The following is a 22,476-nucleotide window of genomic DNA, read 5'->3' on the forward strand; positions in this document are numbered from 1 at the left end:
ACATTCGAGGTGTGGGGTACTAATTCCCTACTTAGTCGAGCCAGTTTGTATGTCCCTTGACACACAATGCTCTCAAGTTAGTACAGACCTTCCAAGTTAGGGTCCAACACTCCAGCACCAGGATCTCGAGTGACTAAGAAGACTCTTCGCAACACCAAATCTCCGAACCCAAATTTCCATCCTTCACTTTAGAATTAAAATATCTGGCTACTTTCTGTTGGTAGGATGGTACTTTAAGCTGAGAAGCTTCATAGAGCTCCTCCACGAGGTTCAGAGACTCTCAGAGTAAAATGTCATTTGCGGTCTGATCATACGTATCTCATCGGTGCATGGCTTCATACCCGTAGGCCAAACAAAGTGGCGAGTGACTGGTGGAGGTTTTGACAGTGGTTTGGTAACTCTACAATGCCTTAGGAAGCTCCTCTGGCCATGCGTCTTTCGCCTATTCTAGCCTTTTCCTCAAGGTGGCCTTAAGCGTCTTGTTAACTGCTTCCACCTACACATTTTCCTGCGGGTGAGATACTGAGGAGAAGCTTTTTAAAACTCCATGCCTTTGACAGAAATTTGTGAACAACTCACTGTCGAACTGTAGGCCGTTTTCGGAGACAATCTTCCCTGGGAGCCCGTAGCGGCAAACGATGTTCTTGATGAAGAAGTCCAACACCTTCTTGGAAGTGATGGTAGTGAGAGGTTTGGCCTCGACCCACTTTGTGAGGTACTCGACCGCCATAATTGCATATTTCACTCCTTTCTTTCTCGTGGTTAAGGACCCGATAAGGTCAATGCCCCCGACTGTGAAGGACCAAGGACTTGTATTTGAGTGAGCTCAGGGTATTTTGGCGAAGATTTGACACTTGTCACACTTCTTGACATAATCCATCGCATCACCATTCATAGTGGGCCAAAAGTACCCTTGTCTCAAGATTTTCTTGGCGAGGCTTTGCCCCCAAGCAGGGTCCTCACAAAAGCCTTCATGCACTTCCCAGAGTATAAGACTGGCTTCTTGTTTAGACACACATCGCAGTAAGGGAAACAAATATCCTCGCATGTACAACTTATTGTCCATGATCACATATCGAGGTGCCTGATAAAGTAGCTTCCGAGCTCCTTTTTTGTCATTCGGTAATTCCCCAGAGACAAGGTACTTCACAATGGGCTCCATCTAGCCATCCTGGGGCTAGACCGCTTCTACCTCCTCATGGGCTGAGATGCTCGGAGCACCCAAGTAGTCCATGAGGACTACATTGATCAACTCAACGTCCTTGGTAGTAGCAAGCTTGGCTATGGCGTCTATTGAGGGAGAGTGAGATAACACCACCTCAAAATTTAGAATCTACACAAAAATGGATTGACAGAGACTAAAAAAGAATTAAGAAAGAACTAGCAAACCAAGTAGATGGATGGTCTTCTTCAACCTTTATGAAGCTTCAAAACCCTAGGCAAAACCACCACTTTGAGAAAACATTTAGAACAAAGCAAAATAAAAAATCCAAGGCTTATACACGTTGCAAAACGTTGTCCTAATCTCTATTTCCTAGCCACCATGGATGCTTGAGGCCTTCTCTTGAGGAAATGAGGATTAAGTTTGAACAAGCCATAAACTCACAAAGTCAAGCACTTTCTTTGAGAGTTCATGGAGAAAACTAGAGATTCTTGGAGCTAGATGTTGGGGTAGTGCCCTTTAAAGCATATGTTTTGAACAATGTCTTATGAAATAGATAATTGAAATGATTTTTTTTCATATATTGTTTGTTTATTATTATTACTAGAATAATATTATATGAATATCATGAAATTCTCAAATTCGTTATTGTGACTACAATCTTGTAATTGTACAAGAGGATTAAGATTTTAGGGAAGGAATTTAAACAATTTGCAGTAAAACAAAGTTATATGGAATCTTTGTATTAAACACTGTACGTATGGTTCACTAGTACTATGAATACATGTAATCTTGATCCAGATTACTAATGTAGTAGGACATCTTAGTGGAGGTACTTTGTGTAAAGTGGTTGTACATGAACGGGACGCGATATGTTATTAATACTTAATAATATATTTTACTTTATAAGTATCAGTTAAACATATCAATAAAATGTTCATATACAAATTGGTCTTAATCCTGAAGTTATTGTGAACTCATGTTTATGCCATATGAGTTCTTTGATTCACTCATTATGGTTTATCAGAATGATCAGGCTGAAAACTTTTATTTTGTGAACTCATTTATGTAAATGGTTGGGGACATAATATACAAATATGAATTTATATCTTTTCGAAAAGAATTGAATAATGGTTCCCTTAAGGATTAGCTTTTGGAACTGAAAGGTTATTGAGCTCAAATTCATAAATTAGTTTATGAATTAACCTTCACTAGTAAATTTAATGGCACTTAAGGAAACAAGATATAACTAAAGAGGTTAAACGATGATTAATTTCTACATTAATTATGAACCATTGATAGAGGATTGAATTGTATGTAGTGATTAAATTGATGGACACTTTTTATATGTTTAAAATTACTAAATAAATAAATGTGTATAATTACTAGAGTGCAATCTCATATTTTTAATGAAATAATATTGAGATTGATAAATTAAGGTTATTATATTAAAGAGTCTTAATTAATAATCTAAATTTATTGGAGCTTGAATGGCTCTATCAACATTATTCAAGGTAAGAGTTGAAATTGGGAACAATCAGGAAAATTGCATATTTGGAAGAAAATTGTTCTTAATTGTCAAATATGTAATTGACACAAATTAATTAATTATATTTTTCAAAAATTATTTTTTAAATAAAATGGTATTTTCAAAAATAGCATTTTAATAATTAAGAAAATTAATTTTTTAATTAATTATTTTTATTTATTTAAATAATGTGAAAATATATTTATGATAATTCAAATTGGATTTGAATTTGAAATTATATTTATTCTTTAATTAATCTGATATAATAAGTTATCAGGTTTAGATATTTTTGAATGAATAATTATTAAATAATAATGAAAAGAAAATGGTTAGAACACATTCCTGGAATCAGGGATGTGTTACACGCCAGTGCATGCACTATTAGCGTGTAACAAGGTCAAAGAATGAGTCTTGGATATTTCTTTTATTTATTTAATAAGTGATTTATAATTTGAATTTTGATTTTTTAATTTGTAATTTTAAAATTTAATTACTTCTTTGATAAATCTATTAGATGAAAATAGTTTCACTTAACTTTTGAAAGAGAATAATATACTTTTTGACAGAGAGAAAAATATATCGTATAATTTTTCTCTATCCCTGAAAATTGTCTCAGACCTAATAATCCAAAATCTCATGTGTTGAGAATATCTTGAGAATAAAAAATCTTCCCCTACCATTACTCTACGTGCCCACACACGTCTTGAGGTGTAGAGATACATCTTTGAAGATTTTGGTCTGAGTATTTCAAAGACTGCTTTGGATTGGATGTTCGTTGAAGATACAAAAAGATAGCAATGATTCTTGATAGTTTTTAAACAAGTAAATCATCGTCTTTTTATTTCTCTATGATTAATGTTTTGCATGTTAATGGATCCCACACTTTCCACCACGCACATGGTAAATTAGTTACCAACACTAGAGAAAGAAAGAGGGTAGAGAGAGATTGGAGAGAATTATCAAGTCTTCCAAACACTATTTTGACCCTTATATAGAGTAGGGATCGTCGTTAGGTCTAACCAATAGGATTAGACTTATAAAGCATGTCATTAAGAGCATTTCACATAACTTGTATGTACGATAGTATGCGACGCATCACGTGCATGCATGCAATGTTTTCCTGCTAGGCGATATGTGGCCTACATGCAGGCGATCCATCGCCTATTAGGGTTTTTTGAAACCCTAAGCATCCGGTGATGCTATTCCTCTTGGGTGGCGACATATCGCCACCCTCTCTGTTTTTGGACACTGCCAAAGGTCCTAAAAATGTTCTACATGCTACCAAACTTTTTGGCAACCCATAGATACCTTCATACATTACTTTGGACACAAAAACACATTTTTAATGTGCCTGCAATTGAAGCTCAACTTTTACATCTTCACTGTGTGAAATTTACTAAGTGTTTATACCTTGCTTGTATTTTAACACTTATCTTTTTGTATTTAACCAATCATAACAGCGTCAGCATTATAATTTTTTTCCTGTGGAACTTGTCCTATGGTAAATTTCTTAAAGTTGTGCAGAATTTCTTGGGTTTTTTCCAGATAAGCAGTCGTCTTTGTCCCCCGGGCCTAGTACTCTCTGAGTACTTGATTCACTACGAGTTAATTCACTAAAGATCTTGATGCCCTCAGCCTTCAGCTAAAGGGATACTTGTAGACCGGCAATTAGTGTTTCGTACCCAGCCTCATTGTTGGAGGCATCAAATTCAATCCTCAGGGAACTATGAACTCTATGCCCTTCAGGGGATACAAGGATCAGGCCCTTTCTAACTCTATTTTCATTGGAAGACTTGTCTACATACAATTTCCATGTAGGCCCGACCACTGGGGCATCCCCAGGTCTCTCATGGTTTCCTGTGCACTTGGCGATGAAATCTTCCAGTGCCCGTCCCTTGATGGCAGTCCTCGAGTGATACATGATGTCGAACTAACTCAATTCAGCAGCCAATTTAAGGAGTCTCTCGGATGACTTTGGCTTTTGAAGTACTTGCCATAAGGGATGGTTAGTGAGGACCTTGATGGGATGCACCTGGAAATAGGGCCTTAGCTTCCGAGAAGCCACCATTAGGCAAAAGGTTAACTTCTCCATAAGCGGGTAGTACATGTGGTGTTGGACACGACCTTCCTCCTGTTAGGAAAAAATGTTTGCCTCAATGGAAATGATAATAATATGTTACAACTCTATGCAAAATATTACAATAGACAAGGATTGATTAAATAAAGTGTTACAACTCTATAACTGAAAATACAAATAAAACAAAGGAAATGAAGAAGAAGAGAATAGTAAAATACAACTCTAAGCAAAAGGTTACAAATAAAGTAAAGTGTTTGAAACAAAAGAAAAGAAAAGATTACAACTCTTGAACAAGAAATACAAGTAAAAAGAACAAGAGAATAAGAAGAAACCAAAACAATAGAAAGGAGAACTGAAATACAAGAAACTCTCACTTACACAACCTAAGTGAAGAGGGTTGGATCACAAACTTGAAAAAGGTTTAAAACTTTTGTCCAAAAGCTTATTTCCCCCTAACTTAAGCACTAAGGGATCTTTCTTAGATATTGGAAAAGCTTTCTGGAATTATCAAGCCTCAAGGTGTTTCTAGCCAAGTGCTCTAATGGATAGAAATGTGGTGTCTTACAAGTGAGCTATAGGCTCCTATTTATAGAGTTTAGAGACACCCTTTGAATTTCAAATTCCACCAACCCCCATGGCTGTTGCCAATGTTTAATTGGATTAACATGGAATTAAAAAAGAGATTTGGGAGTTATTTGGGGTTTTTGAGCCGTTCAACAAAGATTGAAAAAACTGAAAATTGGTCAATTTTTTGACCTGTGACCGCAGCTAGAGACATTAGTGGCCACGGCCACCGACCAATTTCAGCACTTAAAAATGTGCTGCTTTTCCAAACGGTTCCAAACCCTCCCAAATGATTTTGTAACTCCCAAAACACATTATTGGGGTTAAAATCATATCTCTAACAACCATATCACATATGACTTTATGAAATTCATCTCAATATTGTGTAACAACAATTTACACAATAAAGGGTATTATTTGGAAGTTACAAATTTGTAACACCAAATATGTTACATTATTTGGATATATCTCATATATCTAAATATTGTAACTCTCTATTATATGTTACAATATGTGACACTCTTTGTCACATTTATTTTATCTAAAACATTATATTATAATATAATTTTACATTATATTGTAAAATAATATAACATTCCCTCACAAGATTAAATAGTTATCTATTATTGTAACACTTATTTAATCAATCATTATATTTTGAAATATAACATATCCCCCACTTGATTAAATAAGAACTCTCTCTTATAGGAGTCATTGCATTAGTGCATAAAGCAAAGTGTTTTTCAACTTAAACTTTACTATAGTGTAATTATCACAAAATTTGTCGAAAATTAGGTTGCACTAGGCATTGAACCATCTTTTCATGATGACAAATCGGTGATAACACACACACCTTTGCGATGTTCACTTGAGACCTCTATGTCTCGCTTTGCACCGTTAATGGCCATGTGCACTTTCCATTCATGGACGTTCTTAAGAATACTCCCAATTCTCATGAGAGGCAGCACCACCCCTAGGTCCATATAGATAGAATTCTTACAGTATTTCATTACCAAAAATACTTGTCTTTACAAGACTGAAGTCTATTAAAAATCCTTTCGGTTTTAACCCTCCACTTGGTAACACACAAGTACTCAATATCTCAGATGGGACTTGTTTTGAGTACAACTAATATTCACTTGATTGACTTGTTATTACCTATTGAACCTAACATTAGTTGAATAACTAGTGTTAAGATAGGTTATCATCAATCGTGAATCTCTTTAGGGAGTTTAAGTCCCATCCCTCGAGATGATGCAACCACTAAATCCCTCGTTAGTGGCTTAGTGAAAGGATCCGCCAGATTTTCACTTGTTCTCACATAGGATATTGAGATGACTCCTCTTTGAATCAGTTCTCTCACATATCCATGTCTTAGATTTATATGTCTAGACTTCCTATTATACACTCTGCTGTATGCTCTAGCCAATGTCGCTTGGCTATCACAATGTATCGATATAGTAGATACATTATCTTTGATTAGGGGAATATCTATTAACAGATCCCTTTACCATTCGGCCTCTTTGCCGGTAGAAGCTAGAGCTATGAACTCTACTTCCATAGTGGAATGAGATATACAGGTTTGCTTCTTGGAACCCCAAGAAATTGCACCTCCACCAAGTGTAAATACCCAACCAGTTGTGGACAAGTTCTCCCCAAGATTGGATATCCAACTTGCACCTGTATATCCTTCTAATATTGAAGGAAATTTGGAGTAGTGAAGGCTTAGTCCTTTGGTTTTCTTGAGATAACCTAGGACTCTTCCAATTGCCTTCCAGTGATCCACACTTGGATTAGTTGTAAACCTACTAAGTTTACTTACCGCAAATGCTATATCAGGTCTAGTACCCTGGGCAGCGTACATTAGACTCCCTATAGCACTAGCGTACTCCAATTGAGCCACCGCTCTTCCTTCATTCTTCTTTAGTTTTACACTATGATCGAATGGAGTATTGGCATCTTTAACCTTGAGATGGTTAAATTTATTCAATACTTTCTCAATGTAGTGGGCTTGCCCTAGCGCAAAACCCCCCACTATGTTTCTTTACTTTGATACCGAGTATGGTATCAACTTCTCTAAGATCTTTCATCATGTAGGTTGATGATAGAAACCTCTTCGTTTCTTCTATCCCTTTCATGCTATTACTTAGAATAAGCATGTCATCCACATATAAGCAAACAATGATCACATATCCCTTACAAGTTTTGGAATACAAACACTTGTCTCCATTGTTATCTCTAAACCCATTAGACATGATGGCTTGATAAAATTTCTCATGCCATTGCTTAGGAGCTTGTTTCAATCCATATAAGGATTTTACAAGTCTACAAACTTTATGTTCATATTTTGGTAGGACAAACCCTTCGGGTTGTTCCATATAGACCTCCTCATTGAGGTCAACATTAAGGAATGTTGTTTTGACATCCATTTGATGAACATACAAGTTGTGTATAGAAGTTAAAGCGAACAAAATTCTTATAGAAGTTGTTCTTACAACAGGCGCATAGGTATTGAAATAATCGATACCCTCTTTTTGCCTAAACCCTTTAGCTACTAATCTAGCTTTAAAGGTTTGGATAATGCCGTAAGTGTGGTATTTTCTCCTAAATACCCACTTACACCCAATTGGCTTAGACCCCGGTGGGAGATCTACCAATTCCCAAGTGTTATTGGAAAGAATGGAATCCATCTCATCATTGATGGCTTCTTTCCAAAATGCACTATCTCTCGTTTGCATAGCTTCTCTATAAGTCTTAGGATCATCCTCAACAAGAAGTACAATAGGAATTTTCCTAATGACTTCCTCTCTATTTCCTTCTACCATGTAGAATGAAATTCGTTGAGAATCTATCTCATCCACTACTAGACTTTTATGATTTTTAAGCCTTTGACTTCTTCTAGGTTCAAAGGGTTGCTTTACATCCTTTTGAGAATTCTCCTCTTGAGAATCAACTTTGGATGTAGAAGCTTGAGAATTGTTCTCATATAACAAATTCTCCTTTAGAGATGTTGAAGCTTGAGAATTGTTGTCACATAACATATTCTCAAAGAATTCAACTTCTCTAGATTCAATCATAATACTAGACTCTAAGTCTAATAGCCTATAAGCTTTGCTATTGTTGGCATAACCAACAAAAGCACACTTTATGGCTCTTGAACCTAACTTTGTTCTATTAGGTTCGTTTTTCTTGCAATATGCAAGACACCCCCACACTTTGAAGTACCCTATGTTGGGTTTTCTTCCTTTCCATAACTCATATGGAGATATCTCATTTTTCCTCATCGGTATTCGATTAAGAATGTGACAAGCGGTTAAAAGCACTTCACCCCATAAGTTGAAGTTCAACTTAGAAAACACCAACATAGAATTTATCATCTCTAGATAAGTCCTATTTTTCCTTTCGGCAACACCACTGTGTTGTGGTGTATAAGGTGCAGTACACTCATGAATTATACCATTTTCTTCACAAAATGTATTGAATTCATTAGAGAAGTACTCTCCTCCTCTATCACTTCTTAGCACCTTAATCTTTTTATTTAGTTGATTTTCAACTTCTAATTTATACAATTTAAAAGCATCAAAAGTTTCATCTTTATTCTTTAAAAGAAACACATAGGTATATCTACTGAAATCATCTATAAAAGTAAGAAAATACCTTTTACCACCTCTAGTTAAAACACCATTTAATTCACAAAGATCACTATGGATTAAATCTAGTAAATTAGATGATCTTTCTACACTAGGAAATGGTTTCTTAATCATTTTTACCTTAACACATGTTTCACATTTACCATAGTTTTTAATATTGCATGCAATCATACCACATTTTACTACTCTTTTCATGGTTGAAAAACCTATATGCGATAGTCTAAGATGCCACAAAAATAAAGAATCATACTTAACAATATAGGCGGAATTAGCATTTTTATTGATAACATTGAAAGTTACATCATTGGTGCACAATTTAACCATTCCCTCACGGCTTTAATGCCGGGTTTGCCAAGCAAATCACTACTTACCAAGTTTCTACTCATTTCGGGAACATAAAGTACATTCACTAATGTAACTTTCTTGCCGGAGGTGAAGTAGACTTCAATAGTACCTTTGCCAAGTACCTTGGATTTGCCCTCATTGCCCATTTGTATCTCATGGTTGCCCTTTGACTCTTCAAAGGTCTTGAACAATGATTTGTCATAGGTGACATGGACGGTGGCACATGTATCATACCACCACCCTTTCACCTTGCCTTGGACCGCATTCACCTCACTAAGGGTAGCAACTATGTTTTCCTTTTGAGTTGTGTTCACCTTAGGTCCTTGTTGGTCTTTTCTATGTCTACACTCTCTAGCATAGTGACCCTTTTTCCCACACAGAAAGCAAGGACCTTTCTCACCCTTAAACTTGTTTGGGTTGGTTTTTGGACCCAAAGGTTTCTCATTACCCTTTTTCCCTTTGTTTTTGGGATGTTTTGGTGGTGACACCGCATTTGCTTTGGAGGTCTCTCCATTAGACCCCTCCACAAGTTTATCTCTACATATCTATTCCTCTTTGATTCGAATATGTTTTTGGATCTCCTCCAAAGAATAATCCTCATTTTTATGAAGGATTCTTTTCCTATAGCTCTTCCAAGTTGGTGGTAATTTAGCCACTATAGCACCATCTTGAAAGGCCTCGGGAAGCTCAATCTTTAACACTTTCAATTTATTAACAATAATTTGCAATTCATGAATATGAGGAAGAATAGGTTTATCACCAAAAAATTTGAAATCGAAGTATTGAGATATCAAAAACTTTTTGGTACCTTCCTCTTCCGCCTTGAACTTTTTCTCAAGTGCATCCCATATCTCCTTGGCCGATTTGGTCTCGGTGTAGAGGTCATAGAGCCTATCGCACAGGGCATTGAGGATATGACCCCTACAACGGAGATTGTCCTCCTCCTTCTTCCTTCTCTTCTCCACCTCCTCGGGAGTGTCTTTGTCGAATGGCTCAGCTAGAGGTGCCAAGGATGACTCAAGGATGTAGGCAAATTTGAGAGTGGTTAATAGAAACCTCACCTTGTCTTGCCACCGAGTAAAATTGGAACCATCAAACCTATCAAATCTCACTAGGTCTTGGTTCATGATCTTGATTGTCTCCTCTTCCATTAAAACAAAAAGGGGTAAGATGTTGAATGTTAGGAAAAAATGTTTTGCCTCAATGGAAATGATAATAATATGTTACAACTCTATGAAAAATATTACAATAGACAGGATTGATTAAATAAAGTGTTACAACTCTATAACTGAAAATACAAATAAAACAAAGGAAATGAAGAAGATGATGAAGAAGAAGAGAATAGTAAAATATAACTCTAAGCAAAAGGTTACAAATAAAGTAAAGTGTTTGAAACAAAAGAAAAGAAAAGATTACAACTCTTGAACAGGAAATTCAAGTAAAAAGAACAAGAGAATAAGAAGAAAACAAAACAATAGAAAGGAGAACTGAAATACAAGAAACTCTCACTTACACAACCTAAGTGAAGAGGGTTGGGGATCACAAACTTGAACAAGGTTTAAAACCTTTGTCCAAAAGCTTATTTCCCCCTAACTCAAGCACTAAGGGATCTCTCTCAGATATTGGAAAAGCTTTATGGATTAATCAAGCCTCAAGGTGTTTCTAGCCAAGTGCTCTAATGGATAGAAATGTTGTGTCGTACAAGTGAGCTATAGGCTCCTATTTATAGAGTTTAGAGACACCCTTTGAATTTCAAATTCCACCAACCCCCATGGCTGTTGCCAATGTTTAATTGGATTAACATGGAATTAAAAAAGAGATTTGGGAGTTATTTGGGTTTTTTGAGCCGTTCAACAAATATTGAAAAAACTGAAAATTGGTTAGTTTTTTGGCCTGTGACCGCGGCCAGAGACATTAGTGGCCACGGCCACTGGTCTCTGTCCCAAAGGCCGTGGCCACCAACATTCAGTGGCCGCGGCCACCGACCAATTTCAGCACTTAAAAATGTGTTGTTTTTCCAAACGGTTCCAAACCCTCCCAAATGATTTTGTAACTCCCAAAACACATTATTATGGTTAAAATCATATCTCTAACAGCCATATCACATATGTCTTTACGAAATTCATATCAATATTGTGTAACAACAATTTACACAATAAATGGTAATATTTGGAAGTTACAAATTTGTAACACCAAATATGTTACATTATTTGGATATATCTCATATATCTAAATATTGTAACCCTCTATTATATGTTACAATATGTGACACTCTTTGTCACATTTATTTAATATAAAACATTATATTATAATATAATATAATTTTACATTAAATTATAAAATAATATAACACCTCCCGCACCAAGGCGGCACTAATGGCACTCTCTGAGACAGCCATATAGAGGAGGAGGGGCTCTTCATCTATGGGCTTCGAGAGGATCAGTGGGTTAGCTAAGTGTGTCTTTAATTTTTGGAATTCTTGTTTGCACTTCTCATTCAATTAGAACCTCTGACCTCCTCGGAGTATGTTGAAGAACGGTATGCACTTATCAATTGCCTTGGAGGCAAAGCGAATTACGACTGTTATCCTCCTGGTGAGACTCTAAATATCTTTATGCTTGTGGGGGGGATGGCATCTCGACTAGAGCTTTGATCTTCTCTAGGTTTGCCTCTATTCCTCGGGCGCTGACAATAAAACCCAGGAAATTCTCGGTGGCAACTCCAAAAGTGCATTTTTGGGGATTCAACTTCATCCTGAACATGCATAGTACCGAAACACTTCCACCAGGTCTTACACATGGTCGAGGGTCATCATGGATTTGACCAGCATGTCATCTACGTAAACCTCCATGTTCCAAACCAACTAGTTCCTAGACACATGGTTTACTAGTCTTTGTTAGGTGCCACCAAAATTCTTGAGCTCGAAGGGCATCACTTTGTAGTAGTACACCCCTTTATCAGTTTGAAAGCTGGTTTGCTCTTGGTGCGCAACATGAATGGAAATCTTGTTATACACTGAGTACGCATCCATAAAAGGACAAGAGCTCATACCTGGAGGTGGCATCGACCATCTGATCTATTTTGGCAATGGAAAAAAATCCTTTGGGCAAGCCTTGTTGAGGTCGGAGAATTCTATACAAGCCCCCTAGGTGCCATTTGGCTTAGGCACCAAGACTGGATTAGATAACCATTTTGGGTATTGAATTTCTCGGATGAAACCATCGAGAGAAGTTTGTCCACCTCAGCCTTCAAAACAAATGCCTAGGTTGGGTTGATTGTCCTCTGCTTCTGTTGAATCGAAGCAATGTTGGGGTTGATGTTTAAGGCATGGAGTATTATATTTGGGTCAATGTGTGTCATGTTGGAGTGAGACCAGGCAATGGCATCTTGGTTGCCTCAGAGAAATCTCACCAGTGCTTCTTGGACCTCCACCTTGAGGTTCTTCCCGACCTTGGTTTTCTTGTCGGACAGGGATGCATCAAAAATCACCTCCTCGACCTCCTCCATGGGCTCGACAGCCCATTCTTCTTGAACAATGGGGTCCAACTCATTGGAATCCTCTACTTGGAAAACCTGTACCTCCATCTCCTCGGGGGCTCCTGCCTCAATCACCAATATTTGTTGCTTGAGGGACACGTTGTAGCACTGCCTAGCCTCCTTCTGGTCTCCACGGAATGTGCCAATTCTCGCCTCTGTGGGGAACTTTATGCACATGTGGAAAATTGAAGTCACCGCTCCAAACATTACCAAAGCTGGACGCCCCAAGATGCATTATACGTCGAGGAGCACTCCACTACCACGAAGGTGCAGTACTTGAAGGCCCAAGGAGGCACTTCTCCAAGTGTCACGGGCAGCTTGATCTACCCCATTGGAATAAGACCTTCCCCCACAAACACGTATAGAGTAAAAGTGCACGGGGACAAGTCACTCGTGATCAGCCAAATCTTCTCGTGGGCTAACTTAAACAGGATGTTCACATAACTCTTGCTGTCCATTAGGATTCCAGCCACCATCTTGTTGGAAATCTGGCTCTCGACCACTAAAGGATCGTGGTGAGGAAAATGCACTTTGTGAGCATCTTCCTCGGAGAATGTGATGAGTTGGTAGGTCATTCTAGGCATATACGATGGAATCTCAGTTAACTCTAGTACCTCGTTGTCATGATTCAGGGCACGCACATATCTACTCTGCGAACCCCAGGAGGCGCCCCCCAAGTGGGGTCCTCCGGAGATAGTTCCCACTCTCCCATTCACTGGGGGGCTGCATGTCGCAGAGGCATTCCTGTGGCTGGGGCCTAAGCCAGGCATGCTCCACCACGAACATACTGGTGCTTATGCCCTAACTTGATGAGATTCTAAATCTTATCCTTGAGTTGTTCACACTCGTTAGTGTGGTGCCCCACATCATTATGGAACTGACAAAATTTGGTCGGATCTCTTCTCTCCCTATCCCTCCGGATGGGTTGTGGTTTCTGGTAGTGGACGTGTTCCTCCATGGCTAATAAGATGTTCTCCTGAGAGTCCACTAGGTCCATGTACTTTGAGTACTGCGAGACATACTTCTCGTCGGGGGCTGCTCCTTGTCCTGCAAGAGCTGCCCCAGTTCCCCTAAGCTTCCTGCCTTTGTCTTTGCCCCCTCGCCTATTTCCGTTGGGGGTCTTCCTAGGTGCTGCTGATTGAATTGGAGCCACAGTTTCAACACTAAATATAGGCTGAAAAGAACTATATCCAGTGGGCACGACTCAATATCCCGTCAGAGCGGCACTTAAACTAGCATGAGGCACCATGCTAAAGCCAACTGGGAGAACAAATGGGCTGAACTGTGGGGCACTCACTACACTCTGTTGGACGTGAGTGTAAGGTGAGTAATGGGTTCTCGGACCCACAGGGCTCGGATTCGAAAGAGCAGGGAAATCGACGGGTCCACCAAATGCTCCAATCTGGGCATCCTCCCAGTTAATGTATTCTTGTGCTCGATGAATGAACTTATCGAGCCTGTTGCATCCTCTCCGCTGGAGGTCATCCCATAGAGGGGAACCTGCACGGATTCCTGCCTGTAAGGCCATCAACTCCTGGCCATTGTCGACCCTCTTGGTCCTAGAGACTTCTTCCTTGAAGTGCTTGATGTAGCCCTTGATGGTCTCGAGGGGTCCTTGCTTTATGTTGGCCAAGGTGTTGACCTCAGAGCTCACCTTCCGTGTAGCTATAAAATTTCTTTGGAATGAGGACAATAGATGGTGCCTGGAATGAATGGACCCCAATTTGTGCTTCTTAAGCTACTCATCCACTGTCCCGTCAAGGTCAATGGGAACAAGTGGAACTTTGCGTCCTCGGAGACACAATGCACCGACATAAATCGATTGAACTTCGACAGATGGTCAGTGGGATCCGTGTTGCCATCATAAGACGTGATGGTTGGCATCTTGAAGCCTTGTGGTAATGGGGCTTACACAATATGGGGAGAACACGACTCCCCATCCTCATCCTCCGAGTTGGAGTCATGGCCTTCCCTTCAGGAAATCCTGAGCATAATCCTTTTCAAGCTCTCCAATTACGCGCGGAGAGAGTCGTGGTCTTTATTGGCACTCTATGTCAGGTGTTCTCTCTTCTGAGCATTAAGATTATTCCAGAGATCTGGCTGTTCTATCCTCCCGAGATTGCCTTCGGGAGCTGCTATACCGCTAACAACATTTAAGTCATCTCGTAGGTCTGGTATACCTCGATGACAATCCCAGACCTTGGGATATCCTACTTAGGTCTCCTCATCAGACTCGATGTTTTCGTTATTAACTGAGATGCTAAGGCCTTGTTCTCGGTTAACAAAGACATTCCTCCGGTTTTCCCCTTGGCCGAGGTTTCTGTAAGGTTAGCGTGGTGCTGGGGGGATACCACCTCCAAGACTAGCCCAGTCCATCTCAGCGTGCTTGGGCGGAATGCCCTGGGCTCTAGCCTGGCGATATCCTTGGGCACCCTACCCCTTATCCTTGTTTGATGGCCTCTGGGCCTTCTTGTGTTCAGGGGCTCGACGAGCCTTCTTTTGCCTCAGAGTAGGGCGGTCATCAATTTTTCCCTTGCCACGATCTTGTGGTGCAGGTGGGGCTCCACCTCCAGCTGGGTGCGCAAGTGGCATGCCAGTGGGCAAATCTTGCGCCACATCAGTGGGGTGCTCGGGAGTCACACTTGTTGTGTTAACATGTGGCACTCCAGCTAGGTGCACGGGTGGTACACTAGCTGGCTGCCTAGACAGTATTTCGCCATGTGGGTCCACTTGCAGCCCTTGGGCTGCCAGAGTGGACCTCATGGCATTAACAATCTCTGGTAGGGTGGCAATGTTTCCCTCCTATTGGTGGGTAGCCACCTGGTCGTGAAGCACCACCACCTTTGGTAGACCTATTAACCTCTTCAACTCACCAACCTTAGGTGGTAAAAGTGAAATCTATTGTTAACAAGGTGAATCTAAGAAAATAAAATAACATATAAAAAAACTAAACAAAGTTATTTAATTTTTTTTACAAATGGTAGGAAAAAATTGTAAAAAAAATAGTGCAATAACAATAAAAATTATGTAATTATAAAGTATATAAAATATATGTGAAAAAACAAGAGCAAATAAAAAGAAAAAAATAAGAAAAAAGAAAATGGAGGGAGAAAATAATAAATAGAAAACAAATGAAAGAAAAAATGGATGAAAAAAAAAGAACTAGAAATGAAGAAAGAAAAATGAAAAAATAGAACAAGGAAAAAAAGAATGAAAACATAAAGATGAAGGGAAAAAATTGTACATGAAAAATAAATTAAAAAAGAAAAAAAAAGGATGAAGGAAAAAGGAAAAAGGAAAAAAATTAAAAAGAGAAAAAGAAAGAAGAAGAATAGAAAGAGAAGGAAAATTAAAAAAAAAGTGGAAAAAATAAATAAATTTACACTTAAAATCAAAGAAAATATAACTATTATTAGAAATATGGTATAATTAATTTTGTTTTTGCAAATATATAGAAAATATCACATCAAAAAATAACTTTCAAATAAAAAATGTTATAAAATGGTGGAAAAGTTAAATGTATATATTTTGGTAAAGTTACCTAAAAAACGCCATAAGTATGAAAAAATCTCTTAAATTAATGTATAAAAAAAACTCACCCAAATAATAATAGAAATTACACTATACATGGTTTTTTTTTACTATTGGACTTTCACTTTATTAATGTTTCTATGAATTTTTTTTTCCAAATATATGGCTTTCTATTTCCTATATACATGTATTATTTTATAAAACATGTCATAATTTTTTACCTAAATCAGTTGTATTATTTTGTAATAATAATTTTGTAATTATGATTTCATTGTGAATTTTTTAATAATACCCAAATATACAAGTTTTAATTCATATATACGGTAATTACAAAATTAGTGCAACAATATATAAAGCTAACTTTTCTTTCCAATTATACATTTTCCTCAACAAAAAAAGTCACCAGCCTCCATTAATGACTTCAACCATTTTAGAGAAAAGAAGAAGGAAAATTGGCAACTTTGGCTCATGGAACTCGTCCACCAACTATTGTTAGGGCAAATGTGAGCTTCAATCTCCAACAATAATGACTTCAATGATTTTAGAGAAAATAGGAATGGAAATCAGCAACTTTAGCTCATGGAACTCCTGCGGCAGCCATTATTAGGGAAAATGTGAGCTTTAATCTCCAACAACAAATGCTCCCATCAAATCCAAAACACCATATCAACTAGGTTTAAGATTAAAATTCAAAAACCAGCCAATATTATTAGATGTTATGGTTGAAAGCTCTTTGAATTTTGACTTCAAAATCAAACGCAACAATCAAAATATTTACAACTTTCAGGTAAGTTTTAATTTTAAAATTCAATTCACTTATAAATATGATTTAATCAACTAAATTAAATGAATATCTTATAATGTATTCCAAAACAGTTTTAAAGTGGAATAAAATTTTGCTACCCATAACTGAAATTTGGTTTTTGAAAAAGAAAAAAGAAAAAGAAACAAAACTAATTTATTGATATGGTTGAATCTGAATGGGTTGCTTTAAATCCTTAGGTTACTGCAATAGTGTTCATAAAACAATCAATTGGAAGAAGGAGTGAGAATAAGCAATTGCCAAGTTCTTGGGATTTAAGGAGGAGTTCTTCAAAAGAGGTAAATATAATTTTTATACTTGGTTTAGATCAATCGATAGCTTAATTTGCTAAATTATTACTTTTGTTGCTCTATTTTTGTGTTGGATGTTTCAAAGGTTGCTCTGAATAGGTTGTTGTATATGTTGCTTATGGGTTGCTTATGTTACTTATAATAATTTGGGTTGCTGAATATGTTTCTTCCTAGTTGTTTAAGAGGGTATAAATATTGCTGAAGAGGTTGCTTAAGAGTTTCTTTATTTGCTGTACATGTTGCTTATGAGTTGCAAAAGTAATAATAAAGTTTGTTGCATATGTTGATCATAATAGTTGGTAGTTGCTGAATAGGTTTCTAATAATTAAGTTATAATAAGGATGGTGGGTTATTGCATATGTTGCTTTATAGTTATTTAAGTAGTTGTATATTTTGCATAATAAAGGTTGCGAGTTTTTTAATATGTTGCTTAAGGGGTTATACGTGTTACTAAAGAGGTTGCTTAAGAGTTTCTTTGTTTGTTGTACATGTTGTTTATGGGTTGCTAAAGTAATAGTAAAGTTTGTTGCATATGTTGATTATAATGATTGGTAGTTGTTGAATAGTTTGCTTATAGGTTGCTAAATAAGTTGCTTAAAAGTCTCTTTATGAGTTGCTTAGTGTGGCGTGCTACCCCTTTGGCACACCCACATGAGGCCATTTTGTAAGTGAGCATGCCTTGGTGCTTGATCATTAGTCAAGTCTTGAACCAAGCAACCTCATGGGGTGGTAGTGGCAGTATTGTAATTATTCATATGTCTCCCAGATAAAAATCATATATGTTACTAGGAAGACCTTGTATCTCTAGAAGGCTCCTTAGAGGGAGGTGACCTGGTGACTTAACGAAGCATCATGGCCACTAACAGATAGGGGCTAAAGTTGTGTAATCCCTTGAACTATCAAGGCTATATATTATTAAAACAATGTTTATCCATACTTTCCCATGTATGTTTCCTTATTGTGTATGTGTTACTTGATTGTTGTCTTTGTTGGGCCATCACGTGCCACTTACCTTGTTGTATGCTTTTATGTGGTGTGGAAGTTCTATGGAATGACTTGCTTTGTGCTTGCTCATACTTCGTTATTGCCCGTTGCATGGCCAAGATGTGTTTGTGGCTAACCGCTAAGTTTGTTTGCATGTAGGCGTGAGTTGTAGACTTACTTGCTAGATTGGAGTGTCCGCAAGTGCCGCACGTTCTGTCTACTTGGAGTTCCCAAATAGACGGCCCGTGACAGTTGGTATCAGAGCCAGGTTAGAGAAAGCTTGGTAGAACCCACAAATGGTGAGTAATACTCAGAGGATCGAAGTGCTTGAGAAGCGAGTGGGGGAATTAGATGGCCTAGATGAAAGGGTCAGGTCTCTATCCTCCGCTAGCCGTAATTCTAGTTAGTTCGACACAAGAAATCGCATAGCCGCGCTAGAAAAGGAAAACGATGTTCTGCTAGCCGAATAATTGCGTTGGAGAAAAGAAACATTCTGACAAGTACATCGAATACCCCTCGGTGGGAGGAGCGTATTGCGGTAGTGGAGCGCATGCTGAAGGGCCAACAAGACTCCTTAAACGACATCACGGAGGACTATAGGGAGTCAATTGGCACGCTCAGAGAGGAGATGACTAAGCTATCTGCAAAGGTGAACCTAACCATGAAAGCGGTTGGGAATGCGCCTACAACGGGGCCGATAGGTATGGAGTATGGCTGAGTTAAAGTTCCAGAGCTGAGGCCCTAAAACGGGGCTAGAGACGCAAAGTACTTGGAAAACTTTCTCTTTGATATGGAGCACTACTTTAGAGTCGTGTGGGATGATTCCGAAGAAGGAAAGGTCGCCATGGCCACCATGTACTCTTCTGGGGATGCCAAGGTGTGGTGGAGGACAAAGTATGATGAAATTGAGAATGGTAGACATGTTGGTTTTTATCGATCAAATAAGAGATTATAGGCAGCGGCACAACAATCAAATTGTTAATTTAATCCCAAAAGATTTCTAGATCTACTTCTTCACATGCATGTATATATTGAATCCAAGACATGAATAGAAAAAAATACCTCAAGTCCTTCCTTGCTGCTATCTTTTTGTATGGAAAAATCCTTGAGATCTCATACCAAGATCTTCCAAAATGTTCTCAGCACACAAAGAACGAGTGTGGGCTCGCTATACAAATAATAGGCAAAATCTATTTATTAGATGTTCTCAACACATGAGATCTGATAAAGTTTGGACCTAGGTTTTCTGAAGAATAGTGACTTTTGTATGTTTCACTGTTCTCTTTCTCTGAGAGAGATTTCAAGATATTTTTCTATCCCTGAAAAGTTACGTTCTGAAAAACTGATATCCTATATTTAATATATCCAATATATTGAAAATAAAATATTAGTTATTTTAAACAATTTGAAAATAAATAATTAGTTATCCTATTTTGTTTAAATAATAATATTTTAATCATATTACAATATCTCATTATTTATTTAATATTTAAATAACTAAAATTGTGGAACCAAGAAACTGCTCTGAGTCTCTTATGCGTGTAGCACATTGACTGTGCACTGTGCTACACGTGTACCACATGCCAGGGATGACATGTGATTTTTCCCAATTTTTATTATTATTTAAATACCGAAAATCCCAAAAATAAATTAATTCAAAATTAATTATATTTTTGTTAAATCAAATAATTAATTAATTACACATAATTATACAATAACTATGTTTGATGTATAGAAAAATATTTTACTTATCAAATAAGTCATTTTGCCCATTTTTTGTATTTACTTTTGTCAGTGTTTGTTTGAGCCATTTCGGGGACCATTGACCTATAACATTAAGCTCCAATAAATTGAAACTAAATAATTAAACTCTTTAATTATAATAGTTAATTTATTAGTTATGATATTTCTCCACTATAAATTCAAAATTGCACTCTTTATGTTATAGATATACTTTTACAGAAATCTTATCTTAAGCCGTCCATTGATATAACCATCTTACAATAGTTCAACCCTCTAGTTAATTAGTTCATAAATTAGAATGGAAGAATTACCATTTTACCTTTCTAATTTACTTCTTATTCCTTAAGTACCATTAATTCACTAGTGAATAATTAATCTATAATCTAATTATACATTTGAGCTCAAAATCATTCAGTTACAGAATTAACCCTGAAGGGAACTAATATACGACCCGTTAGGAAAGATTAGAATCCTTATTGTTGATACATGTTCCCAGCCATCCATGATATTAAATCTCCAAAACAAAAGTCATTAGCCTCATTCTATGAAGAGACCTTAACGAATGAATCAAAAGATTTAATAAACATGAACAGGAGTTCATGAACACTCAGGATATATGTTGATCTATAAATGATCATCACTTATGATATGAATTACAAGTCTTTATTGTTAAATGGTTTTTGGATAAAGACTTTAATTCATATCTGTCCATGTAATATATAATCATATTATATAAAGCACATTTACCGAGATGTCTTACCACATCAATAATCCGAATCTAGATTATTTGTATCATTATGCTACTCAGTAAACCGTACTTACAACTCCAATTAAAGAATTCCATAACTTTAATTTGTTGTTGTTGACTATTTTTATTCATTCATGTGATCTTAATTCTCTTGTACTAATACAAGATCACATCCTCAATAATGAATATGGAATTTTTCTGATATTTACAAAATTATTCAAAAAATAATTTAACAATCTAAATATAACAATAATAATAAACCATTGTATTTATTTATTCATAGAAAAAACAAATGTCTTTTACATGCTTTTAGGACACACTCCTAACAAGATGCACCATCACGTCATGGGGAGATTTGAAGAGAGAATTTCTGCCAGAAAATGTCCCGTACATGGCTCGACACTAGTTGAGAGAGCTTAAACAAGTCAGGACTTTCCGAGAATACGTGAAGAAATTTTCGGTACTGATGCTCGATATTAAGGACATGTCCGAAGTAGACAGGCTCTTTTGTTTCCTTGAAGGATTAAAATCGTGGGCCAAACAAGAACTTCAGAGGCTGCGTGTGAATGACCTAGCCACCACTCAAGCTGCTACCAAATGCTTGACAGGTTACACACCAGAGAGTAGCCTGTCGAAGAGGACCACCCCTCCAACCAGCTCAAGTAGCGCTGGGAGTAAGAAGTCTGGGAAGTCGTGGCATAGTAAGAGTGGGGGAGAGAGGAGGAAAGCAAAGTTTAGTTCTTCCAATGGGTCAGATATTGCCGCAGGGAAGAAACCACTAGCTTGTTGGCTCTGTAAATGACCACATTAATCGAGGTTTCACCTTACAGGGGCAAGTTGAATGCCCTCATTAGCCAAGAGGAACAACGCGAAGGAGAAGAGAAGGATAAAGAGTACGCGCACATGGGCACTGTCCGCCTGTTGAATGCTCTCAAGAAGCATGGTGAAAAAGGGAAGAAGGCCTTGGGGAAGGGAGTGATGTTCGTGGACGCCACCATCAACGACAAGTCGGCCAAGAGTGTGATGATTGATACTGCCACCCCATATAACTTCATCTCGGAGCTCAAAGGCAAACGACTGAGACTAAAGCTGGAGAAAGATGAGAGCTGCATGAAGGCGATCAACTCAAAGGCCTTGGCCACAATAGGAGTGGCTAAAGGCGTAAAAGTTAAGATCGACACATGGGTGGGGCAGACCGACTTATTGGTGGTCCATATGGACGACTTTGATGTAGTTTTTGGAATGGACTTCCTAACCGAGAAAGGTTCCATCTTGATTCCTGCTACTGGGAGTTTTCTCATAATGGGGGAGACTCCTTCTGTAATGCCCTGAAATCCTTAATGCGGTTTAATGGCTGGATTAGTAGGCTGGGAGGGCCATAACTATTTAATTATACCATTAAATGATAATATTCATGTTTATGTGAATTATATTATAATATGATGTTATATGCATGCATGTGGGTCCACATTTGATTATTATGATATTTTGGTA

This window comes from Humulus lupulus, chromosome 6 (assembly GCF_963169125.1).
Source record: "Humulus lupulus chromosome 6, drHumLupu1.1, whole genome shotgun sequence".
NCBI classification, from domain to species: domain Eukaryota; kingdom Viridiplantae; phylum Streptophyta; class Magnoliopsida; order Rosales; family Cannabaceae; genus Humulus; species Humulus lupulus.